The following is a 13,265-nucleotide window of genomic DNA, read 5'->3' on the forward strand; positions in this document are numbered from 1 at the left end:
TCTCCTGGTCAATCTTTCATTTGCTTCTATTTGTCTCATTCCTTCTCTGCAAAGAAGCATAAAATTTAAAAGTGAACTTGGAGCTCTAGAACTCATAGAGTTTCAATAACCTATGCTAAAGATTAAAAGCCTTAAAAAGTAAAGATAAAGAGATCTAAAATGTTAGAGCATGATGGGGTCATGCGATGGTTAATCACCATCCAGTTGGTGCTGAGTCATTGGATGATGCAAGCCCTGGCCTGCCAGTGTGAGGGCATTCTGTAGGTGGCTTTAGACCATTAGGCAGTTGGTTGAAGCTATGGCTGATGACATCCACAAACAAGGGTGACTGCCTTCAGCGAGGAGGGAAGTCCCATCACCCCGGCAGCTGGAGGTCTTAAAGCAACACCAAGGCCCTCAGCAGTGGCAAATCCTTTCTCTCCTTCTCCAGCTTCTCCCAAGGAAGTCATCCCCTGGGCTATCTCCAATGCATGGCCTGCCCTAGGAAATCTGAACTTGCCTATCCCCAGGGTCACTGAGCCAATTCTACTAACAAATCCCTTCCTATTTACATATGGCCCCATATGCTGTTGGCTGTTTCTTCAGAGAACTCTAATACTGGTAGAAATGCAGATGCTATTAGCTAATATGTCCTGTGATTACTTTGTGGTGGGCCCTTTTCTAAATGTTTTTAGGTGTATTAACTCATTTCATCCTTATTTTCTGATTAGCCATTTGGAAATGAGGCCCAAGGTTATACAATTTGCAAGAGAGGTTGAAATCAACCCCACGTGCCTGACTCCTGAACAGATTCTCAGTCCTCTGCTGCATCGCTGCTCAGACAAGGTTCAAGTCTCATTTTCACCCGTGGTTCTGTATCCAAGGCAGGCATTGACCATCTCTGAGCTTTGGAGAGGAAACACTGCCCAAGTCCAAGGCCCCTGGAAATCATACAAGCCTGTGTTCAAGTGCTTAGCATAGAGCTCAGCACAGAGCGGGTGAAAAGTAAATGGAAGCTCCTTTCCCTGTCCAAGGCCCCAGAACTAGCCAGAGGTAGAAACCCAGTCTCCAGACTCTGCAGCCCTTTCCACATCTGCCTGCCTTGTCTCACTCTCCCCTCAAGCTTTAACCTGACCGTAATTGGAGGGTGAAGCATCTGTACTTCACTAAATACAATGTAATTCACTCATGATTTACATTTTAGAAGATTTTCCCCCAATCAAACCTGCCCCCTTACAACCCTACCTAAATTTACTTTACTTCATTGTATATTTAAAAAGAGAATACTCCTGGAATATATATATACTTAAAGATTTTATTTTAATTTACCCCTCTCCCCGGTTGTTTGCACTTGCTGTCTGCTCATCTTCTTTTTAGGAGGCACTGGGAACTGAACCTGGGGCCTCCAATGTGGGAGGGAGGCACCTAATTACTCAAACCACCTGTGCTCCATTTGATATGTCTCATTGTGTTTCTTCACTGTGTCTCTTACTGCATCATCTTGTTGCATCAGCTCACTGAGTCACCTTGTTGCATCAGCTCACCAAGTCAGCTAGTCCTGTCAGCTTGCTATTTGGCTCATCATCTTTACGAGGCACTGGGAACTGAACCTGGGATCTACCACAGTGTGGGTACGAGTCCAGCTGCTTAAGACACATCCACTTCCCTATATTTTATTAAAGGATTATTTCTGTATAATTCTACAATTATAAATGTTATAGTAATCCAAAGTGCTGTCATCTGTTTTCCCATTGCTCCTCCTCACCATACATTATATCTGCTAACAAAGTACATCAGGAAATGGGAAAAAAAAACATTTCTTATATTTGTAGGAGGAGGAAATGAAGGTCTCTAAAAAGCATATTCTTTTCATTTAGCAGATAACTGTTACAAGATGGCAGATTTAAAAATAGTCATTCATTGTATTCATTTATTCTACTTGATTGATTCTGTTTGACATATAAAATCAAGTATCTATGATACTAATATTAAATTGAACTTTAATTTTAAATCAATCACTGACACTTAGTATTCACAGTATAGGGAAAATAAAGGCTCCTTCCATGTCTCTGTAAGATCTAGACAGATCCTTTTCAGATCACCAAATAGTCCATGATTCTGCAAAATGGCTAATTCACAAATAAGGCTCTTTTTATGCTGAGTCCCATAAAAACACAACTTCTTTCATGATCTGAGTTCTGAAGTCACTATTTCTTCTTGTCAGCACTGAACCCCGGGGTTTTGAGAAAACAATTTTCTTGATAAAGATTTGACAAATTCAAGCCTTGATTTTATCATCTCAGCCTCATGAAAATGGATCTGTTATGGGAAGAATAAAGAAAAAAGGAACTGGCTAGTATAATCCTTAACAATTGAAATTACCATGTTGAACTTGTTTGTCTCTAACAACTTGCCCACAAATGCTTGCACACACATAAGAATGGAAGCTCCTCGAGGGCAAAGTCACAGCTATCTTACTTGTGTACTCCCAGAGCCCAGAACAATGCTTAGTACTTAATAAGAGCTCAATAAATATTAGTTGCTTAAATAAGAGGGATATTTAAAGGATCAAACATGATTCCTGTCCTCAAAGACACAATCAATACTAGAGGTATGCAACAAGCCAAAGCAGAGTGTGTGAAGAAAATCAACATTCCAGCCCTCAGAGGAGGTCAGGGTTTTAGGTTGTGGGGAAAGAAGAGACCTGAGTGGGGTGTTGCTGAATGGACAGAATTTAGTCATGGGGAGATGCTGTCTGGAGGTAGAAGGGACACCTGGTCAAAGGAGCAAGGCAAGAGAGAATGGAGTGGGTTAGGTGGGAGAGAAGAGACCGCCAGCTTGAAGACAGGTAACAAGGTGCAGCCTCAGGGGATCCCAAAAGTCAGAGCAGAGGAGGTTCTACTGTATCCCGTGAGTAGGAAAGAAACAAGGTTTCTGATCACAGGTTGGCATGCTGAGGGTTTTCAGAAGATTAGTCTGGGGTGTGCAAGATGAACTGGACAAGAGTAAGCCAGAGAGGAAATCAGGTATCAGACTAGCACCAATACTTAGAGAACTTGGGAAATTCATCTACATTCTAGTTACTCATCATCATAATGCCTTATTAAGTAACTTGCAAAGGAAACTATAAGGTCTTAGACATTAGGTAGTGATGAAGATAATGGTTTTAGTGAGTCATCCTGTCCATTCTTACACTTACATCAGGGGGAAATTAAAACAGATATTCCAATAATTTAATAACTCTAAAAGCAGAGTTGAGCATAGCTTATGAAGAATATAGGCATATTCTGCTTTTGGAAAACTGAACATTAGAAAATTGTATATTTCAAGGGAAGCGGACTTGGCCCAGTGGTTAGTGCATCTGTCTACCACATGGGAAGTCCACGGTTCAAACCCTGGGGCCTCCTTGACCCGTGTGGAGCTGACCCATGCACAGTGCTGATGTGCGCAAGGAGTGCTGTGCCATGCAGGGGTGTTCCCTGCATAGGGGAGCCCCACGTGCAAGGAGTGTGCCCCATAAGGAGAGCAACCCAGCATAAAAGAAAGTGCAGCCTGTCCAGGAATGGTGCTGCACACACGGAGAGCTGACACAACAAGATGAGACAACCAAAAGACACACAGATTCCCGGGACGCTAACAACAACAGAAGTGGACAAAGAAGATGCAGCAAATAGACACAGAGAACAGACAACCGGGTTGGGGGTTGGGAGGGGAGAGAAATAAATAAAATAGATAAATCTTAAAAAAAAAAAGAAAATTCTGTATTTCAAAACATAAGCCGAAGATTTATAAAAAATATCAAGTACACTGAAAAGCCTAATTAACAAAGTGGGTACTTCAATTAGAGATATAAGATTCTCAGCCCACTGTCCTAGCAGACTACTTAGGACCCTGGAAAAAGCAAGTATGAATGAGGGATTACTTTGGGGGGTTGAGGGAATGGACCCATACCTGGACAACTTGATAACCAATTAAATGGAGTTGCCGTTGTTTAATAGCCTCTATTCCTAGTAAATTTTTGCTGTTAAAACAAACTCTTTTGGGGCCATTAATGCATAGTGCTCCTCTGAAAAAAAAATCAAAGAGAAATAAACTTAGTTTTTATAACAATCCAAAATATTGTTTTTTTGGCCAAAGTTTACTCAAAATGTGGCTTTTCCTAATGGCCAGTACTCTCACATCAATCATGAATGTGTTACTCTTTAGCCTACTGAAAAAGTACTTGGCTTAATTAATGATGCTGTTTATAAAATATTACAAGGAATTTCCAGAAAACATATCCTGAAATGTAGATTTATTTCTGGAATTGTCTATTTTTCTCGCCTTTTTAAGAAAATGATGCTTTCCTATTCACCTCAACAGGCCTTTTAACATAAAAACTAGAACAATTTCTTTATCTTTTGTGTACATCTTCATCAACTGTAAAAGGTAATACAAATCCTTCTTTATCTAATTTAATTTCAATATCTAGTGAGAGAAGGAAAAAATTCTTCATGTGATACCCTCACAAACAGTATCTTCCTTTACTTCTTTGTTCTGTTTTGATTTCTTCCAAACTGTATTTACCAATGGGACAGAAGGCTGCAAAGTAATGACCACAACCAAATGAGGATGTTCACTCACTCAGCTTCAAGAACAAGCCTGTAAGCCTGAAATTAGGGAGGCTTCCTGGGCTAAAGCAAGGAGTAGGTCCTCAAATTAACAGGGGAGCAGTAGGAACCACACACTTTCTCCTTCTCCTTACAAATGGTGGCACACTTTCAATTCACACAGTGAAGAAAATCCTCTAACTTCAGCAAAATTAGACAACTAAGCAGCTCAACACATCCATCTCTTCCATGTCTCCTGACAGCTAATGCAGCTCATGACCGTGGCACCCCACAACTGCAACATGTGGCCAAGGGGAGTGGCTGGTGTTCCCTTCCAAGCCCTCTGGTATATGCCATTCCTTCTGTAGAAAGGACCATGAGAGCAGGAGAGGTGGAACATGTGACCATTTGAAGCCTATCAAAGATGGTTCTCTTTGAGATGATTTTTTAATTGATGAAAGGAAGGACTTCGACTCAAAGTCAGCATAGTCCAGCAGCTATTTCTGGGAGGATCTGTGTGCTTATATGTGTGCTAATGTGGTAGCCACCAGCTATGGGAGGCTTTGGAGCACTTGAAATGTGATATAAACTTTACTTATGTTTAATGTAAATTTAAGTAGCCATCTGCACTAGTGGCTACTATACTGGACAATGCAGGCCTAGACTATAAGAGCAGCTAAACAGACATGAGCACTTACTGTGTTATTCCCTCATTTACTCCTTCTTACCATAAGTGTTTGAGGTCAATATTCTTCTTACTCACATTTTACAGATGAGGAAGCAAACAGAAAAAGGTTAAAAAGGGTAAGTACACTGTGCAAAGACATTCTGCTACTCTGTGGCAAGCTGGATCCAAATACAGTCTATATACTATATTCTACCATCTACACTCTAGAGCCTCATGTGGGGCAGGGAAGATTCCATTTTGCATTCTGTGGCTACTAAGCTCCACCTGTCTCCCAAAGAGATAACAACCACTAAGGTTCTGTAAATAAATCCCCTGTTACTTACCTACTGTATACCAATAGGTATTAACATTTTGGAAGCAAAGTAGGATCTTGCTCCTAAAAGGTCGATCAATTCAATTAACAGATATTTATGAAAGTGAAAATCCACAGGGGTCTCCAGGGAATGGTATGGAGTAAAAAATCATTTCATTTGATATTTAGGAAGGAGTTTGGGATCCTAAAAATCATATATTCAATCATGAGAGAAAAATAAAATATAAAACCAGAGAATAAAGTGAAGGTAGTGAGTTACCTATGTATAAAAGATTGATACAAAATTCCTTTAATGAATGATATTTTTCTAGGACTTAAGACTGATATCTTTCTTAACAGCAATGAAAAATATTCTTGTTATAGTTAAAGTGTAATAGCTCAAAATATTCTTAAAATGTGTCTTAAATGTAGTCCCTGAAAAAAGAACAATAAACATCATGACAATGCTGTCAAATTCAAGAAACATCTCTGAAACTCTCAGAATTGCTTTAAGGACCTGAAGGACACTCAGTTAAAATTTTTAATCCAAGAAGAAATGATAAAACTGACATCTCAATTCAATAAATAAAGGATTGCAATGGAACAACTAGTGCTGGAAAATTAGTTATCTGTCTAGTAAAGAAGAGTTAAACTCCTACCAAACTTCAGACTATGAGCATATCTCCTTTTACTGAGTTTTGCTTTATTGCACTTTGCAGATATTAGTGTTTGTTTTTTTAAATAAACTGAGGGTTTGTGGCAATCCTGTGTCAAGCAAGTCTATCAGTTCCAGTTTTCCAACAATGTGTGCTTTCTTCATCTGTGTCATGTTTTAATTGAGGTGTATACATTTAAAAATAAAAATAAGGCTTTTGCATACTGAAAAGGCTATAGTACACGTGCAGTGGGAAACCAAAACATGCATGTAACTCACTTTATTATGGTGGCCTGGAAACCACAGGTGGATTAAAGATCCAATGCGGAAAAATTAGTAAATATTTGCACTAACACATATTTGGTGAAATAATCTTATGCATGATGGAAAAGTCAGGAACCATTAAAAGACAGGTAGATTTGGCCACACAAAACTTAAAAACACAAAGCAATAGAAAGATGAATTAGGGAGCAGGAAGGCAATTCCTAGGAAATACAAATGGCCAATAAACATTTGACAAAATGCTCAACTTCATTATTGCTCACTCAAATGCAATTTAAATACATGACAAGACACCCTTTTCCACTGAACTAAGTGGCAAAAGTTAACAGGACTAAAAAAACACAGCCACGTTCACTCACTGCTGGGGAGGTGTGACGTCTACCATTCAGAGTCACTACCTACTGACATTACACCACTGGTCCCACTCTTAACATTCTAGTCTGCAGCTTAAAGGAACATGGTTTGCAGTAGAATGACACACAAGGGTGTTTACTACAGCACTGCTGATAGAGACCAAAGTTGGAAAGAACCTGAAAGATCATAAGCTGGGAAACTGGTGAGTAAGTCCCATAAAATACTGCACCACTTTGAGAAAGAACGTATTTGATCCACACACATTGGCCTTGAGGAAGGTCTATGTATACTGGACATAATGGTAAATTATATGATATACTGGACATAAAGAGAAAAGAAAATTGGTTTATATATTTGTGTATGTTGGGCATAGAAAGCACAGTTACAAATTTGTTATTTCAGGGAAGGGAGGTGTTTGGGGTTAACTAATTTTAGTGTTTATATGCCTTGGCATTGTTAAAAATTTTTAAAAGCAAAGAGTAACGGCTTTCCACTTCTTTACCTTTTACCAGAATATGATCCTGAGTCAAGTTTGAAGGTCAAAGCAGAAGGTGAGGAAGTCTGTTGGGACTATTTCCAATCACACAAAAAAGGTGTGCTGTGAAGTTTATGAGAGTGAATCTTTATAGCACAGATACCACCTAAAATAAAGTCTACCAGAGAAGAGTGAAATTTCTGACTTGGTTAAAAAATGCACTCAGAAATAATTAGGATTTGTAGAGTTCAGAGATTCAGACTTTTTAATCAAATGGCTATTGTGCGTGCTAAACCCTTTAAAACCCTTGAAGTGAATCAAGGAATATTAAGATTTGTATGCCTTCAACACTTGAAACCATCTAGAAATCTCACACAGCAGGAATTGGTTTTAGGGAGTCATCTTGTCTATTCTTACACTTACATCAGGAGAAAATTAAAACAGATATTCCAATAATTTAATAACTCTAAATCAGAGTTGAGCATAAATTATGAAGAATATAGGCATATTCTGCTTTTGGAAAACTGAAGGTCAGAAAATTCTGTATTTCAAGGGAAGCGGACTTGGTCCAGTGGTTAGGGTGTCCGTCTTCCACATGGGAGGTGTGCAATTCAAACCCTCCGGCCTCCTTGACCCATGTGGATCTGGCCCATTTGCAGTGCTGATGCAAGCAAGGAGTGCCCTGTCACTCAGGGCTGTTCCCCACGTAGGAGAGCCCCACACGAAAGGAGTGTGCTCCATAAGGAGAGCCGCCCAGTGTGAAAGAAAGTGCAGCCTGCCCAGGAATGGCGCTGCACTCACAGAGAGCTGACACACAAGATGACGCAACAAAAAGAAACACAGATTCCTGTGCTGCTGACAACAGAAGTGGACAAAGAAGATGCAGCAAATAGACACAGAGAACAGACAACTGGGGTCGGGGGTGGGAAGGGAAGAGAAATAAATAAAATAGATAAATCTTAAAAAAAAAAGAAAATTCTGTATTTCAAAATATAAGCCAAAGATTTATAAAAAATATCAAGTACACTGAAAAGCCTAATGAACAAAGTGGGTACTTCAATTAGAGATATAAGATTCTAAGTCCACTGGGCTAGCAGAATACTTAGGACCCTGGAAAAAGCAAGTATGAATTAGGGATTACTTTGGGGGGTGGAGGGAATGGAACCATACCTGGACAACTTGATAACTAAGTAAATGGAGTTGCCATTGTTTAATAGCCTTTTTTCCTAGTAAATTTTTGCTGCTAAAACAAACTCTTTTGGGGCCATTAATGCATAGTGCTACTCTGAAAAGAAAATCAAAGGGAAATAAACTTACTTTTTATAACAATCCAAAATATTCTTATTATTATTTTGGCCAAAGTATACTCAAGATTTGGCTTTTCCTAATGGCCAATACTCTCACATCAATCATGAATGTGTTACTTTTTAGTCTACTGAAAAAGTACTTGGCTTAATTAATGATGCTGTTAATAAAATCTTACAAGGAATTTCCAAAAAACATATCCTGAAATGTACTTTTAATTTCTGGAATCATCTATTTTTCTCACCTTTTTATGAAAATGATCCTTTCCTATTCACCTCAACAGGCCTTTTAACATAAAAACTACAACGATTTCTTTATCATTTGTGTACATCTTCATCAACTGTAAAAGGTAATACAAATCCTTCTTTATCTAATTTAATTTCAATATTTGATGAGATAAGAAAAAAATCTTCATGTGATACCCTCACAAACACTATCTTCCTTTACTTCTTTGTAATATTTTTGTTTCTTCCAAACTGTATTTATGAATAGGACAGAAGACTGCAAAGTAATGACCACAGCCAAATGAGGGCGAGGATGTTCACTCACTCAGCTTCAAGAACAAGCCTGTCAGCCTGAAATTAGGGAGGCTTCCTGGGCTAAAGCAAGGAGTAGGTCCTCAAATTAACAGGGGAGCAGTAGGAACCACACACTTCCTCCTTCTCCTTACAAATGGCTACACACTTTCAATTCAGACAGTGAAGAAAATGTTCTAAGTTCAGAAAAATTAGGCAACTAAGCAGCTCAACACATCCATCTCTTCCAGTGCCTCCTAAGAGCTAATGCACCCCATATCCGTGGCACCCCATGACTACAACATGTGGCCAAGGGGCATGGCTAGAATTCCCTTCCCAGCTCTCTGGTGTATGCCATTCCTTCTGTAGAAAGGGCCATGAGAGCAGGAGAGGTGGTACATGTGACCATTTGAAGCCTATAAAGATGGTTCTCTTTGAGATGACTTTTTAATTGATGAAAGGAAGGACGTGGACTCTAAGTCAGCATAGTCCAGCAGCTATTTCTGGAAGGATTTGTGTGCTTTTATCTGTGCTAATGTGGTAGCCACCAGCTATGAGAGGCTTTGGAGCACTTGAAATGTGATATATGATTAGGGAAATGAATTATAAACTTTACTTATGTTTAATTTAAATTTAAGTAGCCATCTGCACTAGTGGCTACTATACTGGACAGTGCAGGCCTAGACTATAAGAGCAGCTAAACAGACATGAGCACTTACTGTGTTATTCCCTCATTTATTCCTTCTTACCATAGGTGTTTGAGGTCAATATTCTTCTTACTTAACATTTTACAGATGAGAAAGCAAACAGAAAAAGGTTAAAAAGGGTAAATACACTGTGCAAAGACACTCTGCTACTCTGTGACAAGCTGGATTCAAATACGGTCTGTATATTATATTCTACCATCTACACTCTAGAGCCTCATGCAGGGCAGGGAAGATTCCATTTTGCATTCTGCGGCTACTAAGCTCCACCTGTCTCCCAAAGAGATAACAACCACTAAGGTTCTGTAAATAAATCCCCTGGTACTTACCTATTGTATACCAATAGGGTATTAACATGTTGGAAGCAAAGTAGCATCTTGCTCCTAAAAGGTCGATCAATTCCATTACCACAGATTTATGAAAGTGAAAATCCACAGGGGTCTCCAGGGAATGGTATGCAGTAAAAAATGATTTCATTTGATATTTAGGAAGGAGTTTGGGCTCCTAAAAATCATATATTCAAACATGAGAGAGAAAAATAAGCTACAAAACCACAGAATAAAATGAAGGTAGTGAGTTACTTATGTATAAAAGTTTGATACAAAATTCCTTTAAAAAATGATATTTTTCTAGGACTTAGGACTGATATCATTCTTTTTTTTATTGACTTTGTAATAATATTACATTAAAAATATATATGTGAGGTCCCATTCAACCCCACCCCCCCACCCCCCCTCTCTGCCCCTCAACAACACTCGTTCCCATCATCATGACACATCGATTGGATTTGGTAAGTACATCTTTGGGCACCTCTGCACCTCATAGACAATGGTCCACATCATGGCCCATACTCTCCTCCATTACATCCAGTGGGACCTGTGAGGATTTACAATGTCCGGTGATTACCTCTGAAGCACCATCCAGGGCAGCTCCATGTCCCAAAGACGCCTCCACCTCTCATCTCTTCCTGCCTTTCCCCATACCCATCGTCCACCATGTCCACTTTTCCCAATCCAATGCCACCTCTTCTATGTGGACATTGGATTGGTTGTGTCCATTGCACCTCTATGTCAAGAGGAGGCTCAGATTCCACATGGATGCTGGATGCAATCCTTCCCCTTTCACTTGTAATCACTCCAGGCTCCATGGTGTGGTGGTTGACCTTCTTCAACTCCATCTTAGCTGAGTGTGGTAAGTCCAATAAATCAGATTGTAGGTGCTTGAGTCTGTTGAGGCTCAGGACCTGGCTATCACATTGTCAGTCCAGAGATTCAAATCCCCTAAATATATCTTAAACCCCAACATTAACTGATCCTCCAGCACATTAGCATGAAAGTCTTATGAAGGAAGATCCCATCTGAGTCCAGATTCATCACACATAAACACCATTTCCAAAGAGGGGCCATCTGACCTGGTAGTTAACCCCATCGGACATGACCATAACTCCCATGGGTCTCTTTAGCCCTCAAAGGAACCAATATCTGGGGGTTGTATCTGCTATATCTGTCTCTCTGACTCTGCTCAGTTGTGCATGAGGGCAATCCTTCTGCCAGCCTCCAGACTCTTTTTTCGAAACTCGTAGCCATATAAACTCATTTCTCCTTTCCATTTCCCCCTTACTTTAGGTCAAACAGCATTTTAAAGTCATGTTATTTTATGTAGACAGGGATATTCTGCTGATCCGCATTGAACCTTCCGTATAAGGTCCTTTTCCAGTTGCATCATCAGGTGGTAGTTGATAGTGGTCCCTCATTGCCAGGGAGGCTCATCCCTGGGTGTCATGTCCCACGTTGGGGGGAAGGCATTGCATTTACATGCTGAGTTTGGCTTCGAGACTGGCCACATTTGAGTAACATGAAGGCTGACAGGAGGAAATTCCCAGGCACAATGTTGCTCTAGGCCTTGTTCTTATTTTAGGCTTATCAGCTCACAAGCATAGTCATTAGCATCAGGGGCTCACTGTTGAACCCTCACTCCCTCCCGGTCCCCGCCACTGTACCTGGGAGACTGTCGCTGCTCCCCTAGGGACCACGACAGAGCACCACTGGCCAGGAACCCAGTACCCCCCCTACTGTGGTTTTTAATTGTTGCCACTATGAGTATATCCAAACATTACCATGCACCCTGGACATATGTTCTGTACAGCTCCCTGTCAGCCATATATCACCTGTCATTGGTATCCCATACCAGTATCCCTCCATTGCCATTGTTGAAACACTCTGTGATCCAGAACTCCCCGAAATTTGAAGCCCAATATAATGTCATGGTCCCTTACTAGGGAATGGCATATAGCAATGGGTTTAAAGGATAGATAAAGAACTTGGATAAATTTAGATAAAGAACTTAGATAAAGAATGTTGACTTGAAAAAATTCCACATCCTATCTTTTTCTTTTTTTTTTTTTTTCCCCTAATTATTCAGCTTTTCTTCACAGGAGTCCTAGACCACAGCAATGCATTTATATAATATACAGCACTCCCACACATCCACCAGAAAACCTTTTCCCTTCCACAGTGATACTCTTACGCCCTATTCATATCATATTTACTTAAAGTGATGTACAGAGTCTGAGACATTAGCTTTCTAACAAGGTGACATCTGTGCTTACATTATGGTGCATACTTTAGGATACACAGTTCTTTACATTTTTAGTTATCCTATGTTTTACATTATGGTTTACATTATCAGTCTGTCATCTCCTATATGTTATGGTGTAATATTACATGTTTTATATCCATCCTTGTGTACTCTCAAGAAACTCCTCTCTTACCCCCCATTTACTTTGGTTCCACACATTTAACGTCCATTTCCCTTCCACCTTGGTGCCCACAGTGACAGCCAACCTCCGTTTCCTGAGGAGCCACTTCCAGAGATAGATGGAATAGTGTTCAGGGCCTAACTTGCTCAACTGCCCCAATGCCCTGGGAGCCACCCTTTCTCTCGAGGGATACAGTTCCCTCTATTTGATGGCATTAGTCCTCCCCAGGATGTGGGTCCACCCCCACTCTCACTACTTGGGTTTCTACCCCATGATGTCACCCACTCTGGCAGAATGAGCATTTAGACATTCCCCAGGAGCCCGAACTGCATCAGACCCTCCCCTCCGAGCATTCTAAACAGGTAACCCTCTTTATTATATTTTGATATGATTTTCTCGGCATTTTACTCTCCACCAACACCTGACGCTCTCCTGTGTTCATATGCTACCCCTCCCTCCCCCCACTTTTGGGCAACGTTACCCATCCGTCCCTCCCCTGCCACCCTCAAACCCGCAAAGCCCCAACCAAAGGCAACCCCTTGCCCCCCTTTTATCTCTTCTTTGTGTTCATACTTACCACCATCTCGTCTTAAATTCCACCCCTGCAGACATCGGCTCATATCCTTCCTCCACCCTCCAATTTCCTGTAAGCCTATCGTTCAGTCTCTT

Source organism: Dasypus novemcinctus, chromosome 31 (genome assembly GCF_030445035.2).
Source record: "Dasypus novemcinctus isolate mDasNov1 chromosome 31, mDasNov1.1.hap2, whole genome shotgun sequence".
In the NCBI taxonomy this organism is placed as follows: Eukaryota; Metazoa; Chordata; class Mammalia; order Cingulata; family Dasypodidae; genus Dasypus; species Dasypus novemcinctus.